This window comes from Siphateles boraxobius, unplaced genomic scaffold (genome assembly GCF_051911475.1).
Source record: "Siphateles boraxobius isolate OS27281-9 unplaced genomic scaffold, OSU_SipBor_1 66, whole genome shotgun sequence".
Lineage (NCBI taxonomy): Eukaryota > Metazoa > Chordata > Actinopteri > Cypriniformes > Leuciscidae > Siphateles > Siphateles boraxobius.
In genome coordinates this window covers 26575391-26598809 of record NW_027509193.1, presented here as the reverse complement: position 1 = coordinate 26598809, position 23419 = coordinate 26575391, and the positions used below count along the sequence as shown (strand labels likewise).

Here is a 23419-nt window from a genome sequence, read left to right as displayed (position 1 = left end):
TACATTTCAGTTCGTTGCATGTGGACAAAAAAAAGGTGTTTATAACATGGCCTGGATTTAGCCGTTTTTATTGTGGCTGTTTACAGTGTGTCATGGCAGACATGTTAAAGGAAGAGGATCTGTGCTTTAAGAAGGCGTATAAAGCCTAAGGCTGGGACACAAGCTCTTTTCTTTCTCTCTGTATGTGATTAGGCTCAGTATCAGGCTGTTTAAGAGAACTCTTTCTTCTTGGAGAGAAGGCGGCTTTTGGGGCTTTACACAGGGGTGCGCTGGAGTGGTGCTACTCCTTTCTCTATTTTGGCGGGGAGGCTATTTTGATTTAAATGAAGGCTATCTCTCAGAGAGGGTGGGGAGGTTCTTTCAGGCCTGAAGAAAGAAGATGCTGTCAACAGACCTGTTTGTGAGCTGTACGGACATGCACGCAGCAGATGTGTTAAAGAAAGCGCAGACTGTCGTTACAAACTCTGAAAAAGCTCTCTTCCTTTTCTTCAGAACAGCTTTATGCTAATTTCCAAGCAGACGGTTAGAGAACTTGGATTCTTCTGGCTTTTAGGCCTGTGGTGAGTGCACTCATGACACAACTTAACCACAGTGACTAACTTTCCCCTCTTGTTTTTACAGCAAACTGGCACAGAAATCATGATGTGCCAGTAAAGTTTCCATAGATCCTCAATGTTGCCTCTTAAAACATCTGTGCTTGCTATATTTTGCTTGTAGATGTTACTACACTTCAAGTGGAGTTAACCTGTGGCAAATTCAATTGAATCTGGAAAGGTACACACCTCTCAATAAAAGGTCGAACAGCTGAAAATGCGTATCAGAGCAAAAACCATGCCATGAGGTCAAAGGAACTGCCTGTAGAGCTCAGAGACATTTGTATCAAGACACAGATTTGGAGAAGACTACAAAAAACAATCTGCTGTATTGAAGGTTAACAGCGCTGCTCTGTGGCGACCTGCAGTGTGTCTTTCACGTGCGAGTTGTATGTCTATTTGTTTGGTTGTTGAGTAGGACTCTATATTTCTTTTATAACCGACTGCTGATGTGGTGTATAATTTGTAACAATGGAGTTTCATGGATGGATTGTAGGACTAGCCATCTGGATTTTAAGCATTAATCTGATCAAAGCATTAAATGCCGAAAACGCCGCAGGCGGTGTTGTTCGGTACAACCGTGAATTTTTACTCCAGTGCAGTAAAGGCCACATCTTACCATCGCATACCAAGTCATCTGCAAATTCCACAAGACAAGATTACTCAAATAAAAAGGAAACGGAGATGAGGGAAGAGAGGTGGGATTCGCGAGAGACTAAAAAGATTGGGGATCAAATTACCCTTGCCTACGACCTTATTAATAAACGCCCAGTCCCTGAGAGGGTAAAATGGATGAACCAACAGCAAATCTATGCTACCTGCATGAATACAGAAACACATGTGTGTTGGCAATCACAGAAACATGGCTGAAAGAGAGCACTCCGTCAAGTGAGGTTGAACCAACTGGTTTCACGGTGTATTGAACGGATCGAGACTCGGACACCACAGCTAAGTCACGCGGTGGTGGAGTTTATTTTCTTATTAGGGACAATTGGTGCAGGCAAGTGGTGGTAAGAGAATCTCTCTGTACTCCTGATATTGAACTATTGAGTGTATCTCTTAGACCATTTATCTCCCTCGTGAGTTCTCACAGCTGTTTTTTACTGTGGTTTATATACATCCGCTTGCAAATTCAGCTAAAGTCACTGATGTGTTATATCAACTTTCACAAAGACTTGATACGCTATCTCCTGATGCCCCAAAGTTCATCTTAGGAGACTTTAACAACTGCTAATTGAAAAACTGTTTGAGGACATACTATCAATATGTGAAATGTTGCACCAGGAAAAACAAGATATTGGACAAGTGTTATGGCAACGTTAAAGATGCCTTTTCTGCCTCAACGCTACCTCCATTGGTTAGATCTGACCATAGTATTGTTAATCTCCGACCCAAATAGCAAAGACTTCTTGAAAGAGAAGAACCTCAGGTTAAGACTGTAAAGATTTGGAATGAAGAGAGTATTATGTGTCTTCAAGGATGTTTTGAGTGTACCATGTGGGAAACATTTGAATCCCCTGATCTAGATACTCACACAAATGTGACCCTGGATCACGAAACCAGTCTTAAGTAGCACGGGTATATTTGTGGGAATAGCCAGCGATACATTGTATGGGTCAAAATTATAAATTTTTCTTTTATGCCAAAAATCATTAGGATATTAAGTAAAGATCATGTTCCATGAAGTTATTTTGTAAATCTCCTACCATAAATGTACAAAACATTTATTTTTGTGAGTGAATGCAGCACAATTGCGAACATAAATGGACAAATTTAAGGGTGATTTTCTCAATGTTTCGATTTTTCTGCACCCTCAGATTCCATATTTTCAAATAGTTGTATCTCGGCCAAATATTGTCCTATCCTAACAAACCATACATCAATGGAAAGCTTATTTATTCAGCTTTCATGTATACATCTCAATTTAAAAACAATGACCCATAAGACTGGTTTTGTCATCCAGGGTCACAAATGTGGTCTCTGATTATATAAATTGTAGTGTGGAGTCAGTTCTACCCACGAAAACGTATAAAGTGTTTCCAAATAATAAACCATGGGTATCAAAGAAACTTAAACAACTATTAAATAAGAAGAAGGTAGCATCTTATAATAATGATGTGTTAGATAAAAGGGATATTCAAAGGGAAATTAAAAGACAAATTAAGGTTGATAAGGCCCTTTATAAACAAAAAATTTAAGCTAAAATGACACAGGGAAATTCTAAACAAGCATGGGAAGGTATTAGAAGGATGATTAGTGCACCACATAAAAGTCACGGAAAGTTTAATACAAATATGACAATTACAGAGGGTAAAAGTAGGGATCTGGAATTAGCGAATGGGTTGAATCAGTTTTTTTCACGTTTTGAGGGGGATAATGAGGTTGACAGTGATGAAGAAACTTTCTTGTCATCAACTAATGACTTTACCATTAAAGAGGCTGAAACCTTAAAAAATGTCCGTCCACCGATGATCCCCATCCAACCTGACAGAGCTTGAGAGGATCTGAGGGGAAGAACAGCAAAAAATTGCCAAATGTAGGCGCACAAAGCTTGTCCCATCATACCCAAAAAGACTTGAAATAGTAAAGGTGCTTTAACCAAGTACTGAGTTAAGTGAATACTTATGCAATGTACATATTTTCCTTTTTCCTTTTGAATACATTTTCAAAGTTGACACAAATCTGTTTTGTCTTTATGGTTTATGGAGTGTAGATTTATGTGGACAAAAAGTAATTTTAAGTAGTTTAACATAAGGCAGCAACATACCAAAATGTGAAATAAATAAAGCCTAGACAGCAAAATAGTGTCGGCACAGATCCGACCCACATCTGTGCCAAGTGGAATCCACGTATACCAAATGTGGGCCGGATCTGGGCCGATACTATGTTTCTGTCTGGGAGGGGTTTGAATACTTTCGCAAGGCACTGTATATAGTTTGGTCTATTTGAACAATTATGTATTACAACCATATGTAGACCAGAGACACTCTGCACACAAATCCTTGGACGTACTGCTAGTTTTTATTTTTCTTATGTCATGTATTGTCTTGATCAGGTAAGCCACCATGTCCCCTAAAAAAAAAAAAACAGGTGCATTACAGTCAACAACTGATTGTATATTACTATTGTATGAGTTTCTGATTCTGAGTTCAGAGTGGTAAGATTTCCCTTTGATTTCACCATACCACAGTTCAGTGTCAGTACAAGGATTTGAGTTTTACAGATTTCTGAGGCCATGCATGCTTCCAGCCAGCCATGTGCATCTCAGTGTATGAATGGAAGGCACCAGTGGCTCTCTGCCATTGCTGTGATCAATCAACCCTCATTTGCCCTCCACTGTAGGCAGCACCTACAAATTCAGAAAATCTTCTGCTTTTTGTATGACAACGTCTCCTAGGGTAAGATCTATGTCTCATCTCCCGGTATGGTGCTCGGAGTGACAGAAAAAGAGTGAAAAGGATGACTGATAGTGTGTGCATCGAGCCCAGGGGTAAACAAAAGAGGCTTGGCTTGGAGAGCCCGAGGCGAGCCATCTGCCAGAGTCAGTGAGAGCTGCTATTGTCCGTGCTAGAGGAATGTTCGGACAGATTGAAGAGGCTTTGCATGGGTCATTCCTACAGGGACGTCAGCATGAGCAACAGGGGTCAGACTCTTTCCACACAGCAGATGCGGCCTCCGTTTTCAGCAAAATCTACCCAGGAAATGCATGCTTTGCTAACCAGCAAACTAGCCCGTTTTGTCATCTTCATTGGGGCATCGCAGATGTATCGCCAGACTAACCATTAACGTCAGGAATCTTTCGTATAGTTTAGTTTTGAAATAGGCCACCAATGTCGTAGATCAAAGCTGCTTTAAAAGTAATCCTCTTACCGTCATCGTTCATTTCAGAAACTTTTTCTTAGAATGGTATATGCTCTTTTCAGAATTAAAGCACAAATTGGATTGCATAATGCGGTTGACTGGGCTGTTGTTCATAGCTGGCATTGCCTCTAATATCGAGACGAATGAGAAACCATCTGAACGAGCCACTGAAGTCCAGTTTTGAATTATTAGTTGCTGAGTTTGTCATGCCCAGTGGAAAATTCTCCTCAAACAGAGAGACAAAGGCGAACCACAGGGTCACGATTGGATGGCAGCGAATTGCAGTCAAGTAAAGAAGCATTAATGTGTGCGTGCTTGGAGGGTGACCTCTGACCCTCTTAGCAGGTGTGAGTGACCGAGCTTTCATGGGAGAGGCCTGCAGAGCATGTGGGGCGGGGACTTGAGAGGGACAGATGTTGTATGGGGAATGCCCTACGGGAAAGTGTGGCGCTATAGAGGGACAAAAGAGAAAGACTCCTACAAAATCACACAGCCCAAACAGGCTTGTCTCCTTGACAACCGGTTGCTGTGACAGCGACAGTGAATGCTCTTGGAGACGAATGCTATTGGTCCTTCCAGCTCTACATTCGTTCAAATGCTCTAGTCAAAAATGAAACCCTACAGGATGTCAAAAATAAAATCTAATATGTGCTCAGTGTTTTAAGTACTTGGCTGATGGATTTACAAGCGAGATGGTGCCAATATTGCTTTTAAATATTTTCCTTCATAGAAGAAAAACAATATTGCTGCAGTACCATATAAATTACTTGGACACTTGAGACAGACTTTCACATTGAGTTTTTGTGCATTAGATAAAATATACAAATTTATATAAAAAAACTGATCTTTTATCAGAACTAAAATCAGTTTCAGATCTCATATTCAGTTTTTACATTTGATAGATAGATTTAAGCTATAAAATATCTATCCATTCGTCCGTCCGTCCACTATATGATCGTTTCCACTTGCTCCTTGTCCTAATTTTGAACAGTATAGTTTGAAACTTAAAAATTATAAAAATTGTTAATTAATTAATTTTTTAAACATATTGTGTTAAATAATACACATAAATTCATGTGTTGACTTAAGTGTCCAAACATTTATTAAATTGTATTCCAATGTACATGTTCAATCATCAATTCAATCATATACATGTTCAATCATCAATGCATTTTTTAAAGTGAATTAGTGCCAGTATTGTTCTTTAAAATAATTTGCTTCATAATCTGCCTAATGAAAATGGTCAAAACAGCTCATTGCCATGTGTCCTGTTTAACATATTTAGGAGCTGAAGAGTGGCTAAAGGCATGTGTGGCAGACGGCAGGGCAGTCTGGGAGGAGACGGGGCTCCGCTGGAGGCCTGCAGCAGTCAACTCACTCTATGAAGTCACTGGCACTGCCTTACACAAGAAACTGTGGAATTCACTGGCCACAGACCATCCCATCATTGGACTGCAGCAACTCCAAAACCACAGGGAGCTGCAGACACAAGATAAGGACAAAAAACCCTAGTTATTCTTAGTGCCAGCCCAATATTCCTCAGTTAGTTGTGGTTTGTTGGTGTCAATCAATTAATGTAAGATCCACAAAGACGGCGACCAAGAAAAGTACATTGTGTTCAACCACAGCTTGAGTTTGTACAGAAGACTTTAAGACATTGATTCTGATGTGATTAAAACAATCAGATTTCCCACAAGAACACACAAATCCTGTAACTCAATGCCAAATATGTCATAATTCAGAAGTAACAAACAAACTCGAAAGACCAACTCATCTTTTTGGCAGAAAATATTGGCACAAATCACAGGAGAGAACTATGTGAGTCTGGATTACTTCAGAATGTTTTATTCGAATGCTTGAAACAACATTTCATAAGGGATGAATTAAATTTGTTTATTAATCATTGCAGTAATTGAAAATAGTGCTGGGAGATGGAGCATTGCAGTACCGAAGGAGCAAAGCCAAAGCGTTTCAGTGTGTTTAATTCGAAATCACAACAAAATATATAGTGACAGAAGAAAACTGACAAATGGTGGAAAATGCATCGCTTAAGTGTGTGTATCTGGGCTCAGTGTAACATGACTGCCTTGAGAAACAGAGCATTAAAACACGGACAATAGTCAATGGGCCTCATTTATAAAACGTGCGTACGCACAGATTTGACCATGGAGTGCGTCTAAACTCCACGTCAACAACTTTGACTTTTCCACGTAAGTTTCTGATCAGACTTTTTCTTGTGGCAGAGAGTCAGAGTACTGCAGGGATTTGGAAATCTAAGCCATTTTTGCCGCCCATTCTCGACTAAAGCATTTGGATTTTGACTGCTGCTATTTTCTTTGTTAATGACATTAATTAGGTGGCATTTACAAGGTGGAGATCTGAAACCATTCAGCTGGGCACAATTTCAAGATCATTCACGATTTATAAATGTAACTTCTGGAAGACAGGCATACGCACGTTTTTTGTGCGTACGCTCATTCTCTGAATCATACGAACACACGTTTGAGAAATGATCTTAGATAAAATGTAGGATGATTTCTACGCAACATTTTATAAATGAGGCCCAACATCTTTCGTTGGTGATAGATACATTTGATGAAATTGTATTGTCAGAATGAATTCTTTACGTTTTTGGCAAAGGGACCCATGAACTGAAACCGAAAAACCAGCCAAATTTGATGTGACTTTGCTCAACAAATGCTATTGTTCAGTTTGACCAGGTCTCCTCGGCTGGTGTGTGCGCTTCCCGACAGTCCAGAGTGACCATTTGTACTGCATCGGCCAGTCTGCTGATGCCTGACATTAGCTGAGCCTTGGGTCAGAGAGTGCAGGAAAGCATTGGTCCAGCCTCTGAGTAGAACGAGGCCAAGTCTTGAACTTTAGACTGAAAGGCCCAGGTCAAGTCGAAATATTTTAGCCGTGAATGAACCATCCAGCTTTAATCATGTTCATCTGGATTGTTTTCAACAAATCCTGCGAAGGACTCTTTCTGGGGACATGACAGAGACTTTGGATGATGCTGGTTAGGAGAACATCTTGAAGCATTTTGAGCCATGATAGGTCTTTGATTTTGTTATTTACTGTAGGTTGTGGGATTGCACTGAATTGCATATAAAATTTCATCCATTTGAATGACAGAAACTTAATGAGAATACATACAGACCTAAATGTTTTTTGAGTGCTGTCAGGTTAGAAAAAGCACTGATATTTCATTAATTATATGCAAAGTCATAGATTGTGGCAGTGCTTAGTAGTTTTCATGGTGGTCTGAGAGATCTGTGTGGATTAAGTGGTTCAAAAGATAAATTCTCTCTTTGTTCTCTTCTGGAGCAAATAAGCTGCTGCCCGGGGCAAACCATGGCCTTTAACAGAAAAAGAAATTGCTCACAATTTTTTTTCACAAAGTTAGGATGTGTTCCGAACATTCTATAAAACGGTTTTATATTAGAATGCAAGATGGATTCTATCAAGACTGGTAGATTGTTTATCTTTTAAAAAAAATCCATCCTCAATTCTCAGTGTGATTGGATGAAATCGAATTGGAATGTCAGGCTTCTGAAGGTCAACTTCAGCCAGAGGTCAACGGGACCCTAGCTGCAGCATTTTTTAAATGTTATCCTATGGAAGTTGATGTAGTTGAAAATGTGAGTCCGTCAGAGGTCATGTGGGCCTCTTTTATATGCTGCAAGTGGCAGCTGTAGCCAGTGGGTCTGTTATCTGACACGCTTCAGGCCTCGTTTATGAACTTCACCCTGCTTTATTGGCGAGTGTGCTTGCATGTGCTGCTTTTCACATCTAAATCACCCAAACTGACAGTGAGGTGTAAATGTGTTCATGTGCAATTATAAAGAATACGTCTCATTTTTGCAGTGAGGAATTTGGAGTGCATTCGGAAAAAATTAGCATGAGGAAACCTATTATTATGCATAACATTTGGATATTTTTTTAAAAACTGTACTTGCAGATTATGTAATATTAATTAAATTAAATAATTAAATTAAATAAAAGGCCACTTACATGTACTTAAAGAGAATACACTTTCATGACAAGGTTTATTAACACTTAAGTACACTTTTAAAAAGTGCATGCTGTGATATCAAATTAAAAGTTTTAATCCATTGTACATTTTCAATCATTATGCTTCCATAATCTTTTGGCATGCTTTAAAGACATACACTTATTTTGATGTGTTGACTAACATACTAAATCACATGTAGTACTTGTTTATAATGTTTCTAAATGTACTAAAGTGCAACTTCATTATAATTGTGTAATTACAAATATATGTCATACAAGTTTTAATAGAAGTGACATTCATGTGTATTTTAGTTTAACATAAATGCTTGCCAGTATATTCAGCACACTTTAACCATATTTCAAAAACACTAGAAGTAATTATGAAATTACACACAAAAATACACTTAAGTCCTACTTAAGAGTGTTAAAAAAGCCCTGTAAAGTTCAGTTAATTACATTTAATATATATTAAAACTTTAATAGATTGTCATTAAATTGAAACTAAATTCAATTTGCACAATTATATTCTTTTAAAGTACATTATATCCATACTCTTTCTGTAAAGTATGATAAAGTAAACTTATTTCACAAGGGCAAGAGGACGAGAGAAAGGATTTTAACAACATCAAATTGTGTATGATAAATTTTGTGATGTAAAAACACTGAAAATAATTCCTTATGTCTTGTATCCGCTCTATTGATCTAATGATATGCCAACACACACTAAGCTTGTGAAATTGTTTCAATTGGTCTACAAATAGTCCACATATTATGTGAAAGATTTGAAAGAGATTGAGAGGGATCACAGTTCAGTCATTCATAAACTGTCTACATAAGCAGATCTACAGGATATGGCGATCAATCCTCTTCACCATGTTTTCAATTGTAAGCCAAGATAAATGTAGAGACCTTATCATAGGGTGGGGGTCCATGTTTTGGGAGGAGGTTTTTTCCTTCCAGCCAGCCGAGGCTGATTATTAGGTCAAAGTCACCCCTCTCTGACATCTTTTAATATTCTTCTGAGGGGTAAAAAGTAGAAAATGAAAAACATCCATTTCCTTTCAGGTTATGGGGTGTCCACAGGAAGCTCTGTGTTTTCGTATCAACCTGACCAGCCACTGCTCCTCTGACCCGAGGAATGTAAATGTGTTTAAATTTCCAGGAAGTCCCCTGATCACAAAAACACCCAGTCGTTTGCCTGGATTCCACCCTCCTTTCCCTTTCAGCCGGGACGTGGAGCAGGACACTCAGAGGTCTCTGATGTCAGAGAAACATTCCTCATGCGCTTCCTACCGCGCAAAAATCATAATATCAGTCATCCTCAGCTAAGACAGAAGCTCACAGAGAACTTGGATGGCTGTCATGCTTTTTGGTGTGGGCAGTTGTTTTCGTACACATAAGCGCTTCATCTACGATGAAGATTCCCACCATTGTCCACAGTTTTTAATGGGCTGTTATGGGAGTTATTTATCATCCCTACTGTCTCTTGGACTGCTTACATGGAGGCTTAAACATATCTGCTTGTAGCATAAATCCTATTTGGCAATGTATTAAAGGCCTTGAAGGAGACAGTGTGCTGGCTGTTGTTATCACATTCGACACACCATGCTAACTTACTAGTATAAAGTAACATTTAGCATGTTCAATTAAAGAGCTATGAATGCTTGTCTTGTTTTGATGTATGTTGAGTTACTAACTAAAATTAGTGATGCTACTAACTCAACACCTTTCAGTAGCATGACAGTGTTTGCTGTTCTCAAAACAGTAATTTTTTCTAGTAACTAGCCGTTTTTGCTAACAGTTAGCGATGTAGCATAACAAAAATGCATTGCTGTTTATTGTATTGCGTTGTATTTCCCTGCTGAAAAGACACTAAGACGATTGACTGTTCCTAGCTAGATTAAGCTGGTTAAAATGGTCTCCCAGTCTGGCCAAGCAGGCATTTAGGAAGTAGGTCAGCTGATCTTCCAGAATGACCATCTAAAGAATTGGCCAAAACCCCTCTAAACCCAGCCTGCTAAACCAGCTATTTCCAGGCTGGAAGACCAGATAGACCAGCCATACTTTTATTGAAATATACTTTTAAGATTTGAAGTGCACATTCATCAACACAATTAAGAACCTTTCTTTTTCTCAAGAGTGGTAAGCAATCTAAATGATCTAAAGTCAACATGAGTTCAAAATTGTCTCTATTTACTTTATTAATGCACATTATTGGTCTTATTGTGCACATTTTGTTAATGCATGTTATTCTAAAGGAAATAAATTATTTGCCTTTGCAATTCAGGAGAATGCCCACTTTTCATGATCCAATTAATTCCCATTAGATCAAATCAAGTCCTGCCCTACGTTTGTTATTCTCATTGAATATCCTGTTTCACTTGGAAATACATCACATTATAGAAGTAAAATGGTTTATAAATGTGGTTTCATGTATAACTGTTTTTTTTGTGTGTGTATGTGATTGCTCATCAGACAGTGAAACAGTGAATGCCATTTATAGCTAAGAATAAGACTGATCTAAGTTCCTCCCCTTATTATCTGATTTGTTTTGCTAGCTGATGCTATGTGTGGGAACATGGTGTTCGTTTATTAGTGCGTGCTTTGATCTAATAAAGTCTTACTGTCTGTCTCTGGCAAAGGAGCGAACAGACAGAGCGAGCACTGTGAGCGAGGGCCCGGCGCGTCTGACCACCCTCCTCCACTCTTCCTCTTCCCTCTCCATGGGTGGGACTCCCTCAGGCCTCCAGAGCCATACACACCATCTCTCATACTGAACATTATCGTTGTTCTTTTAATCACACGAACCGTGAACTCTGACTTTTCTGGGTAGGGCCCACACTGTGAGTGGCGTGGAATCGGGGCTGAAGATCGTATCGTCCGCCGTGCTGCAGATATGGAGGGAAAACATGTCAGTTTTGTTTCAGTTGGGCTTACGCCATATCTGATACGAAGCTGTCTCTTTGGACAGGAAATGAAAAATAAGCCTGCAAAATACTTAAAAGCCCTGATTAATAAAGTGAAAATTGCCATTGAGATCGACCTCGGATGAAAAGGGCTTGTTTGTGCTCCAACATATGCAGCAATCTAAAGAAAGCGAAGCATTTTAAGATAAACAAATCGTAATTCCTACTGGAGGTATGATATATTTTTAAAGTGCACTTTCCTGAAACACCCATGCCAAGGCAAGTGTTTAGATAGCCTGCTAAGTGCAGCTGAAAAGCTTCTTAACTTTGTCTTTTCGGCGCACATAACCTCTATTCATCCTTGTAATCATGACTTCCCAACAGATCTATTTTCTGAAGCACTAGTTCAGTCAAATGGACTGAGAATCAGAGCTAGGAATTTAACGTTCCTTCAGCAGGAAATGTGTTTGCATCAATGCATAGTGGGAAATTGACGCAGGGCTGCTGAAGGGATCTGTGTTTATGTTGCGGCCAGCTCAGCAGTGAGGCCAATAGCGTCGGTGGACTCCCCGAGCCACACCATGAGTCAGTTTTTCCACTCGATAGATAGCCCCTAAGCAAACAGCAGCGCTGCTGGACACAGATATGCAGAAAACACAGGATGTGCTGCTGTGGAACATCCAGGGTTTTTTTTGGTTTCCATTGGTATGCTTCATTGAAAGTCCACTGTGCTTGTGTCTAATAGGATGGTCTGATAGGATGAATTAAAGCTTGTGCATATTTTGTTGGTGAAGCATTAAATCGGAAATCTTCTACAGTCATCTGACAGTTTGCACAGTGAAGTTCCCCAACTTGCGGGTCAGTTCTGAGTGCTCTTAAAAATCTCCTAAAATTTCTAAACATGCACTCATCTATACTAATATATGCAGGGTTAAGTGCCTTTTATGCATCATTCAATTGTCAATTGATCAATAACTGCTGCAACGATCAATGGAATATGTACACAAACATCTCTTCAATAAAATTCTGTCATCATAGTAAATCCAAATAGTTCACCCAAAAATGAAAAATTCTGTTATTATTTACTCATCTTTATGTTATTCCAAACCTGTACGACTTAATTTCTTCTGTGGAATGAAGATTGGTATTTAAAATACAACTCTTGTGTTGTTTGTCCATACAATGAAAGTCAGTAGGATCCAATGTTGCTTTGGACTCCATTGACTTCCATTGTATGGACAGTTGAAACTCAAAATTTCAAAATTTCTTCTTTTATGTTACGAACCGTCACATTTGACTCGCGTCATAACCGTCATCACCAATTCTGAAACCGGCACACCACTATCAGAAACCCTCAATTTATTGTTTCCCTCTCAAACATGATTGGATTGTGCAGGCGCCACTGATTGGGACAGCCTATCAGCAATCACCTTCAGCTTTCCACTAGTCATCTCCATGGACGAAACAGCTTCAAATGAGGGTGCAAAAAATCCATTAAAACTCTAGCAGAGGTTTGTCAGAGCGTTGCCATTGTGCTATTGCCTTGTGGGCAAGTGAGAAATGTTAAATAAAGCAACATGGTAAAAAGATGAAAATGACTTGATTTTACTTTCAATTCCTTTTACATTCTCCAAGGTATTAACATTAACATTTTTCATAACTCAATATAGGACGTTTCTGTACATAAATGTAAGCACTGTGGCAGTAGTAATGCAATAGTTAGAAAATGTACTCTTGTACTCTTGATACTCAAGACTTTACTTTTTAAAAACAAGTACTTCAGTACTTTTACTTAAGTAGACATCTGACTGTAGTACTTTTACTTGTACTTGAGTAAAATTTAGCAAGGTGTATCTGTACTTTTACTCAAGTAATGAAGCTGTGTACTCTGTCCGCCTCTGCAGAATGTTAATTTTTGGGCAAACTATCCCTTTTAATAGACAGAACGTGTCTGTGCTGAAAAAAAAATACAATACATGAATGACTTCAGAGTATCATAATACACTCATTAAGATGAAGGTAAACATATTTGGCTTGTTGTGATGGAGCGTTAGTCCACGTGACTGAAATTGTAAATACCTCCTGCACCACTTATTTAAGATTTGTATGATACTTAAATAATATTCAATACATAATAAAGGTGGAATTGATGTGGTGATGAGATGTTGGAAGGAGTGCAGTATTGGCTGTTTAAATGTCATTGATCAACATGATTTGATGGACATATATTACTGTTTTTACTGCATTTTTGATCAAATAAATGCAGCCTTATTGGGCATAAGATACTTCTTTCAAAAATCTAACTCCAAACTAAGAAATGTTAGTTTACACCTTCTAAAAAACATTTTGAACTCAATTTAAATATCCGTGTCCAAACCAGCACAGATGAATATGGTTGTTTTTTTTGTAGTTTTTTCCTGAAATGCCACCAGCTCTGTTAAACGCATCTGTTAAATGGCTACTTACTAAAAATACTCATTAGCAGAATGTTCCTGCTCTCTTTATCTGTACTGATTAGTCTGCTGGTTGCTGTTTAAGGGTCCTAAGATTATAGCTCACCTTAGAAAGTGGTGTAAATCTTCACTAATTGTCATTGTGACAGCTTTAGGGAGAGTGTGTAAACAGAAGTGCTCTGGCTCACGGACTGAAAGCATGTGTGACCCCCTCTGACTGCTCCGGGCGGGATGAGAGCTCCTGGCTTGGGTGAGATAAGAGCAGAGGGAGTCTGACTGAGACCCACTTCCTGTCCTAAAGCTCTAGCTCATCAGTTTCATTGTCAGTCTGTGAGTCAATCGCCAGTCCTTTCTACTCTCCCTTTCCTGCCTTCTTTTGCATGGCTTTGCTTTCACTAGAATTGCATTGTGATTATTTTTCTGTATCTATCTTATATTAAGAATTAAGAAATTGTATTTTTGATACTGTTGCTGGTTCGCAACATGAACATGTTCAGACATGAACTCAATTAAAAATGTCGGGCTTAAAACAAATCACACTGACAGTTAGAAAAAGAGTATTCACATTTAATAAGTATTTAAAAATAAAACTTTTGTAATTGACAGACTGTGCTACTTTGTGTAATCATAATTGTCTCAAATACACTTTGCTCTAGGACACTCTAGACATTAAACTGAAACCGATATCCTGAAATTTGTTCTCTGAAATTGTTAATCAGCATCTGATTTTCTGCTTGTTTGACTTTTGAATATAGTTATTCTGTGTTCGCACTTTAATCATGTTTTTTGCAAGCTTCAAGGGATAATTCACCTAAAATGAAAATGTTGTCATCATTTACTCACCCTCAAGTTGTTCCAAACCTGTATGAGTTTCTTGAACACAGAAGAAACACTGTATATAGCCATTGACTATGTAAGTCAATGGCTACTGTCTGTTGACCAACATTCTTTAAAATTTCTTCCAAAATATCTTCTTTTGTGTTCTAATTAATACACCTATTTTGGTGACTCAGGTGTCTCTTTACAAGGAGTTGCATCCAAATGCAATTTTCACTGAAATGGATGTGATTGGCTATAAAAGTTCATTGACATTTACATTTATGTAGACATTTTTAAAAACGCAAATATTAATACTGAAGCATAATGCACTTCTCAGATACACAAGTATCGAGGTCATTTCTACGTGCCCAGCAGCCCTTGAGTACTGCATTAAGATGACAGGAACCGTTTTATCCATACTGTTTGAGTTAGTGTGCTTGTAGATGTTATCATCTAAAAATAACAGGGAGAGATGTTTGTTTTGACATCATAAAAGAGCGAAGCTTCGTTTGCTCTCTCTCTCGAGCAAGTTTGCCATGAGTTTGTTTTTTGTCCACACAGTGAGCGGAGGGCGGTAGAGAAATGTCCCGCTGTCAGCAACAGCATGGTTTGGCACAGAGGCACAAGTGATCTCACCTCAACGGCGAGGTCTTTCTGGTAGCCAGAGAGACGGGCTGATGCCAGGCATGGTTCAAAGCATGGCATTGAGCTCTGATTACAGCTCTCATTTTCATCTGAGGCCTTAGTATTAATTATATTTTATAAATATATATACAGTAATCTAATTACTGTCATTTAAAGGGATTACTCTTAATATTTCTGTTATTTAATTACAGTTACTGCTGATGTAAATAAATACAGTACTAGACTATGACTACTATAATACTAATACAGATTCTATATAAAACAATAGTGGATTTAACAACAAAATTTTATGTTAAAATGTATGTTTTTATTGTAACCTTCGCCCCACACTTTGGTCAGTTCAAGAATAATTTATGCAATTGTATATTGCTTATTTTACAGAATTAAAAGTGCAGCTTCATGTCTATCCTTGTGTTCAACTGGTCGAGGTTGATATGGGATTTAGAAAGTAATAAATAAGTAATCCAATACTTTCTAGTAATTAATTCCTTTTTTAGAGTAACTTACACATCACAGATCGCACAGGACCAGGCTCTGTATCAGTAAAAGATGCATTACAGCTTTATAAGATGTGACTGCAGTGATAGCCATTTCAGAAATGTCATCGAAAATATATCTCTGAGAATAAGCCCGTTTAAGAACCATAATATCCCAGTCCTCATTTTGTTGTCAGTTGAATTTTCATCCTCTGTGTGAATAGACCCACAGGGAGTCATGGTTTTGATTCAGTCTTACTGCGGCGAATATTCGCTGAAAAGGCCTTTACTTAGCCAGAGATATTAAGAGCTAGTTACACATTAGCATCTGTTTATTCCATTTCCAGCCCATAATGATTCTATGCATGGGTGAATCTCAACCAGTAAAACTGCTGATCTGCAAAACCATTATAATATAAATTAGATACAAATGGCATGTTGTTAAAAGCACATTTACAAATCAATATAGTGCATATTGAGCATTTGATTGATTAGATCTGTATCTAAAATGTGATTGCTGAACTCAGATTTCTTGGCTTTCCCTTATGGGAAATGTAAAGTAAGGCAGGGAAAGCGCAGAGGGTTGCAGGAAAGAGTCTACTCTAGAGACATTTAGATAAGAGGTAGGACAAAGCTCTGGGTTCCAGTTTCCTAAGAACATTTCCTCTTTGTGTGCTTAGATGTCTATTGGTAATGGCAGTATCAGTTATACCTGTAGTTATCTCACTTTCATTAGAGTAGCCTGTCATAAAATATGCATTACATTTTTAACTATTTGAGGAGGAAGGGTTAAAATTTCAAAGACTTTTCATAAATTTAGTATGTGAGCTTACTGTGTAGCTTGTGTTGTTAACTAAAATGCAGGCTTTTCTCTTGGAATCGAATGTTCCATAAAAGAACCTTTAACACCAATGGAACCTTTCCACTGAACAAATGATTCTTCATAGTTGAAAAGGGTTCTTTAGATTATTAAAATGTTCTTTGCACTAAGAAAAATTGTTCTTTTAATAACTGTTAAGTGAAACATGTTCTTTGGGGAACTCATTTTTAAACCTTGTTTTTTAAGAGCAAATAGCAAGATTAATTCCAGTCCACATAAGATTAACAAAAAAGTGACAATTTTGGTACAAAACCAACTAACTAAGTGAAATATACAGGGTTTTTTTCTCTTTATAAACCCTAAAACGAGTCCTACAAATGGTCTCTGTTAACAGGCAGTACCTTTAAGAGGTACTTCGCTCCACCTGTCTCATGATTCATTCGTTCTCAGTAACGGTACTGTGCCCCAGGTGCTCTCAAGAAACCCCTCAGCACATTGAAAGCATTTGAACCACTTTGTTTCCTCTTAGCCGCTTCTTTTTTGTTGAAGAACAATGAGCGTCTTTGTTTGGCAAACCTACATTGCAGATTAAAGTCTAACACAATGATTAGCACTGTTATCAGGAGGACCCGTGAATAAAACCTCCCTCAGAAGCCGCTGGAAATTACTCTCTCAGCATTAGACTGGTGCTGTTACAGAAGAATAACACTGTAAATCATTCAAGAGAGATACACCCAATAAAACCGAGGGTCAGATATTCTGTGTGTTGGCAGATTATGTGAAAGTTTACTTGATTGCTATTTAAATATCCGAGGGGACCCTTGTTTTGGCAAATTCCAGGCTGGGTCAGTCACATTCCTTGTGTGGATTTAAGTCAGTGGGGAGAGTGCAGGGATTGGGGACAGTCTCTGTGTTTGGACTGATAAGGGCGAGTGTTCAGGCGTGATGTTTCTCTCTCACTTTTTTTTTTTTTAAAGCTTACAAGTCCATTGCAATGCTGAAAACAATCAGCCTTAGAGTAGTTTAAATGTAAGCTAATAAACTTGTGCAAAAGTGTAGCCTGTCTTTGGAAAGTTGTATCATTATTAAACAGTGCATTAACTTTATGATCGGCAAAATGACTTCATGGTGCATTACATATTCAGACTTCAGAAAGTATTACAAAACTTAGTCAGAGACCTATAGGGGTAATTCACATGCTCTGACATTGTAGCTTGTGTTTGGTTGACCTGAGTTCGAACCCGGCAAGGGTCATTCCCTGATCTCACGCCTTCCTTCTCCCCATCGTTTCCTGTAACTGATGTCCAATCAAAAAGGCAAAGGCCCCAAAATTAAAACAAATACATAAACTGGTGGTCATGTTGAGACAACTAATTGCTATATCAACATATGGATCCATATCTCTACATACACATTCAAATATATGCATATAAAGTCTGCTTTTTCTTTACATTTTACAGTGGGACATCAAGTTGTGAAACATATTAAATGTATTAACCATTGTGAAAAAGAAGTGCTCTTAAATGTATTGAATGTGCACTGGTAGTGCAGTGTATTTACAGATAATATAATATTAATGACATTAAAAGTTAATTATACTTAAAGGGAATACACTTTCCAGACTATGTTTATTAACACACTTACTAGTACACTTTTAACAAGTTTATAATACTGTAAAATTTAAAGTTTTAATTTAAAGTACATTTTATATTCGTTGTGTTTTATTTATATTTTTGTAATGTTATTTCCACTGAAACAGAAAGACAGGGCGGGGCATATCAAACAGCTCCTCCCATTTTTTTAAATAGCCAATAGAATTTAGTTTATCTTACAGCTTGCTCGGCCAGAACCTTTGAGTTTGGTCACAGTTATATATATATATATATATATATATATATATATATATATATATATATATATATATATATATATATTATATATATTAGTCGCAGTTTCATCCTAATCTCTAGCCATTTCTCCTCCTAATCTCCTCCATATCGCTTTAAAATATAGCATTCTGTGCAGAATTCAAATGGGTCCGATATGTTTTCTGGTCTGCGCTGACTCACACATGTGATCCGTTCTGTGCTGCCGCGTCTCTGGAACGGGGCAGACTGTGTTCGCGCGACACTAACATGAAACCAGACTTAATTTTCCCCAATGGAAAGAATAATTTACATAATTGTTCCCTATAGTGCGCTTATCTATTCATCGTAGAAAATAGTAAATGTTTGAACAAGTTTAGCAGCAGCTTTAGCGTCTATTTATAATGTAGGGGGGCGGGATGCTTTAGATTCTAAAGAGCATTTGATTGGACAGAAAATTTGATGAGAAGCTGAAGTGCAGAGTGATGTCATCAAAATCATTGATCCATATTGGCAGAAGTGAGAGACTGTAAGTTGTGAACGCTTATATCTTCTAAATGCGAATTTTGACATTGTTTAGGAGCACACTAGCTAAGGTAAGGCTAACACATTCACACTAAAAGCCTAAAAACTTCCATTTTGATTTCATGGAGACTTTAAAGCACATGTAAAGTACTTGATTATGGTTTGTTGTGTTATTTGATATTACATTTAAAGTTAATATACAATAGTTTAAATATACTATATTTCAAATTAATCATTACAAATAGGCCTACATGACATTTCAATAGAAACTACATAATAAATGTGCATAAATGTGTACATTCTGCCATTTTTCAAAGACAATAGAAATTACATATAAAATGGAGCCTACTTCAGTCCTAGTTTAATGCGTCAAAAGATCGAATATTTTTTCCATAATAAGTAGGCTACTCTTTTTAGAAAGTATGCTAATGTATACTTCTTTTACACGTGGGAATAGTAACTACATGTCCAACAGTATGCAAAAGGTAATCATGACATGGGCGGAAAGGCATTTAACCTTGCTGCAAGTGAACCCATATTTACAGTTATTTTCTTTTAACCTTGTAGTCAACCTGTCAGTGTTGGTGTCAGTCTAATTTGGCTGCTTCTATCAAATGAAAGATCAATTTGATTTTTGATTTGAAGATGTGAGAAGCATTTTTCCCCCACAATTTTAATGATTGACAATCCTATTTATTATGCTATCCTAATCCATGATTATTTGGTTGCATTTTATTGTTTGCAATTGGTCATTTTTGGATCACAACCAACCAGGTATAAAGCACTGTTCAGGAATATGTAATTTGCATGTCTCTTCATAGATGACTGACCCTCAAAGATCTCTATCGCATCTCTGTGCATTGATGGTGATTTTAATGGTCGGGTGTAATGGGGAGACTGCATTGATTGCAGAGCCGTTCCCAGGGTCCATCTCTCCAGGGAGAGATCTGGATTGTAGTGTGGATCTCTCCACCATCATTACAGCCAATGAGATGCACAATAGGTCAGGGAGATGAGATAACATTGTCTGTCGGGGAGCCGCAGGTGGGAAGCTCAACAGGGCATTATTAGGTGTCCTGGTCTCAGGGTATAGCATTGCTCTATAGCCTCAGGGGCCCTGCCCCACCATCTGCCATTACTGACTCTCTCTCTCTCTCTCTCTCTCTCTCTCTCTCTCTCTCTCTCTCTCTCTCTCTCTCTCTCTCTGTCTCTCTATCTCTCTTTCCCTCCCTCGCTCCTGAGACATGATCTTGCACATGCTCTGTGCATATTAAATGTTCCATTGGTCGCTCTGAGTAAAAAGTATGACAAATTTGCACTAGCTTTTTCTGTCATCAAGCTGTACACATAGATAAATTAAACGAGAGGTCTATAAGACTGACTGTTCATTTCCTAGATACAAGCACTTCTGGTTCTACTGAGCCTCTCCTTTTTCTGATTGTGTTCTATCTCTTATGAGTTTTGTTCATTTAAACAAATACTGTCTGTCAAATAACAAAGGAACAACAACAACATCAGAACAGTAGGTGATAAAGGAAGTTGTAAATAATATCGCCACATAAAGCCTCTCGTTGCAGTTTGACCTGTTTCCGCAATTGTTCTCTTTGTGGCTCTTTTGAATATAAAACAGTTGGGAAACATAGAGTGATTGTGTCTGTTCTCATGTTGCCTCCGATTAAGTTACAAAAATAGTGAAAATTAAATCCTAAAAGCACTTCAGACAGCCTGGAACTTGAGAGAGATCGACAGAAAGTAGTAACAATTACTGAATAATTATATTTTCAACTAGCACCATGCTGCCTTGTAGTTGAGAGAAAAGGAAAAAGTCCCTTTCCCTATTTTAATTGTAAATGTTCTGTAAACACTAAACACCAGGTCGCTTTCAAAAGAGCTCTTGAATGGTGGAATAATTGTCTGATTGGAAATCAATTAGTTAAGGGAAAAGGAAGCACTCTTACAAGTGAAAGACCATTATAGAAGAATGCAAACAAAAGGATGTGGGAATGTGTGGAGGAGGAGGCTTTCAGGAGGCTTTTAGAATTTACATTCAAATGGCTAACAGGGTGAAGACAAGAAAGCACCTGGAAACATCAGAGGAACACCATATCTCTGTCAGCCGTACCTTCCAACAGGTTAAAGAAATAAATTAAAATCCAGGTAGTCGAAGGGCTCAGGGGCCGTGGGTATTAAAAACGTAAGGGGAAAATGTATTTTATCGTCATGAATATTGAATGCATATATTAGAATACATAATGTATATTAGAAAATGCAATATTCCAATGAAACTTAACACATATAATAATACTAATAATGGTACAAAGTAAATGATTTCCAGATATTATTTATTGATTATCTTCTTTTGGTTTTAATTTAGCAAACAATCACATTTACAATTTTTCTATAAAGTGTATAAATACACTACCAAAATGTTGGGTTTGGTAAGGTTTTTTTAAATAAGTCGTCTATGCTCACCAAGGCTGCTTTATTTGAATACATATTAAAATGTAACATGTTCCTGTGTGATGTCAAAGCTGAATTCTCAGCATCATTACTTCAGAAATTATTCTGATATGATGATTTAATGCTCAAGAAACATTTCTGATTATTATCACAATTGAAAACAGTTGTGCTGCTTAATATTTGTGTCGAACCTGCAGTGCAGGTTCAAAAGAACAGCGTTGATTTGAAATATAAATCTTTTGTAACAATATAAATGACTTTACTGATGCTTTTGATCAACTGAATGCATACTTGAAGAAAAGTACTATATATATATACATTATATAGTATATATATAAACTTACTAACATTGTGTAGTGTATATTTGTGCATGTAAATACATTGCTTTCTTTATATTTTAGGAAGGTGGTCCCTCTTTTTTTTCTCTTGGCTTCAAAAAATTGAAACCCCCTTGAAATACTGTAGATGAGCCTTTGTCATGCTTGAGATGAAGGATGATGGTGGTTTTCATCTCCCGTTTTTAGTGTATGGATCAAACTATCATGGGTGTCACTCAGTATAATTTGTGGCTCATCCTGGACAAGCTTTTTTTTCAGGTAGAACGGCTGGTCAGAGCGTGAATCTGTCAACGGACTGCTTTGTACACATTGTGCCCAGACCTCGAGTCCTGGCCTACCTTTGATCTGAGGCCAAGGTGTCAAATCAGAGATGAATCCTCTAACACACGTGTGGACCATCACGTTAGACATGACACACACAAGCAGAACTTCAGGGCTATTGAATTAAGGCTTGCCGTCTGGCCTGCAGGCTTCAGAGCCATGGGTCATTATCTCCATGTGGACAATCACAACATAACTTCCAAAAACCACCGTGGGACCTTTATGACATGATGGTCACATGTTGACTTTACTTTAAAACTGGCAAAACACTGTCTTCTGATGTGTCGGAATGATTGTACCCTTTGAAGATCTCACATAACAGCTGTAAGTGCTCTTACCTGTTTTGACTTTCAACATGCCGTGCACATTTTTCTTGTTCTCAGTCAATTTTTCCTGTTTTCTAAACATCCAGGAATTGCAGACTTGCTGTCTACAAGACCAAAATTTGGTTACACTTTATTTGATGGTGTCCTTAGTACTTAAATGTATAATTACACTGTAACGAGTAATAATAATTTACAACATGTACTTACTGGAGCTTGTGTTAGTTGTGTGTAATTATGCATGATTATTTATTACTATAATAAGTACATGTAAGGTGTAACAATGAAACTAAGAAACTGGGTAACGCTTTACAATAAGGTTTCATTAGTTAACATTAGTTAACATGAACTAAGAATGAACAATACTTCTACAGCATTTTTTAATCTAATTAATATTAATTTCAACATTTACTAATACATTATTAAAATCGAATGTTGCATTAGTTAATGCACTGCAAACTAACATAAACAATCAATGCACAGCTGGATTTTTATTAACTAACATTAATAAATACCGTAACAAATGTATTGCTTATTGTTAGTTCATATTAGTTAATACATTACCCAAAATTGTGCAAAAAAAGGGTAGCAGGGATGCATCTGTGAAAATACTCAAAAATTATTAAAGCAACTCACCTCATGCTCCCACACATGGTATATCCTTCAGTAACAGACACCGCTAACCTGATCTGTGACCCCTGAACCCTGGCTAACATGCTTAGAAATGCTAATTATCAACATATCCCACATTTGACCATGTCGCTATATATCCTGAGACTGTTCTCTGCTTCTTTCCACTCATTAATCTTGCAAACATATCTAATGGCAAGGCATTTGCAGTGCCTGGTTGTCTATGGCATATCTGCGGTCTTGTTTTGAATGGGTGAAATGGATAAGCGGCTAGTAGCATGAGTGGTGGATGCAAGAGATGCGCTTGTGCACGTCCAAAAGGCTAATGATTTTAGCAGATGACCCTGTCTGACCCTCAACACAGCCC

At 37.7% G+C, this 23419-nt stretch overlaps 1 protein-coding gene and 2 long non-coding RNA genes across 4 annotated transcripts in view; 1 reads left to right on the top strand and 2 right to left on the bottom strand.

Annotated features, from left to right (window-relative positions):
- The window catches only part of eif3ba (eukaryotic translation initiation factor 3, subunit Ba), a 220829-nt gene that overhangs the window by 127919 nt on the left and 69491 nt on the right, over nucleotides 1-23419 (bottom strand). The gene's annotated exons all lie outside the window — the stretch shown is intronic.
- On the top strand, nucleotides 87-8765 carry LOC143722483 (uncharacterized). Its single transcript, XR_013196906.1, has 2 exons — nucleotides 87-560; nucleotides 5740-8765. It is a non-coding gene; the product is annotated as an uncharacterized LOC143722483 (long non-coding RNA).
- Nucleotides 5809-23107, bottom strand: LOC143722482 (uncharacterized). Of its 2 annotated transcripts, XR_013196904.1 has the most exons (4): nucleotides 23059-23107; nucleotides 22438-22529; nucleotides 11280-11359; nucleotides 5809-5933 (listed from the first exon to the last, which is right to left on the bottom strand). It is a non-coding gene; the product is annotated as an uncharacterized LOC143722482 (long non-coding RNA). The 2 variants fall into 2 exon arrangements; XR_013196905.1 differs by lacking the exons at nucleotides 5809-5933; nucleotides 22438-22529; nucleotides 23059-23107 and adding an exon at nucleotides 13937-14041 and having other exon boundaries at nucleotides 11149-11359.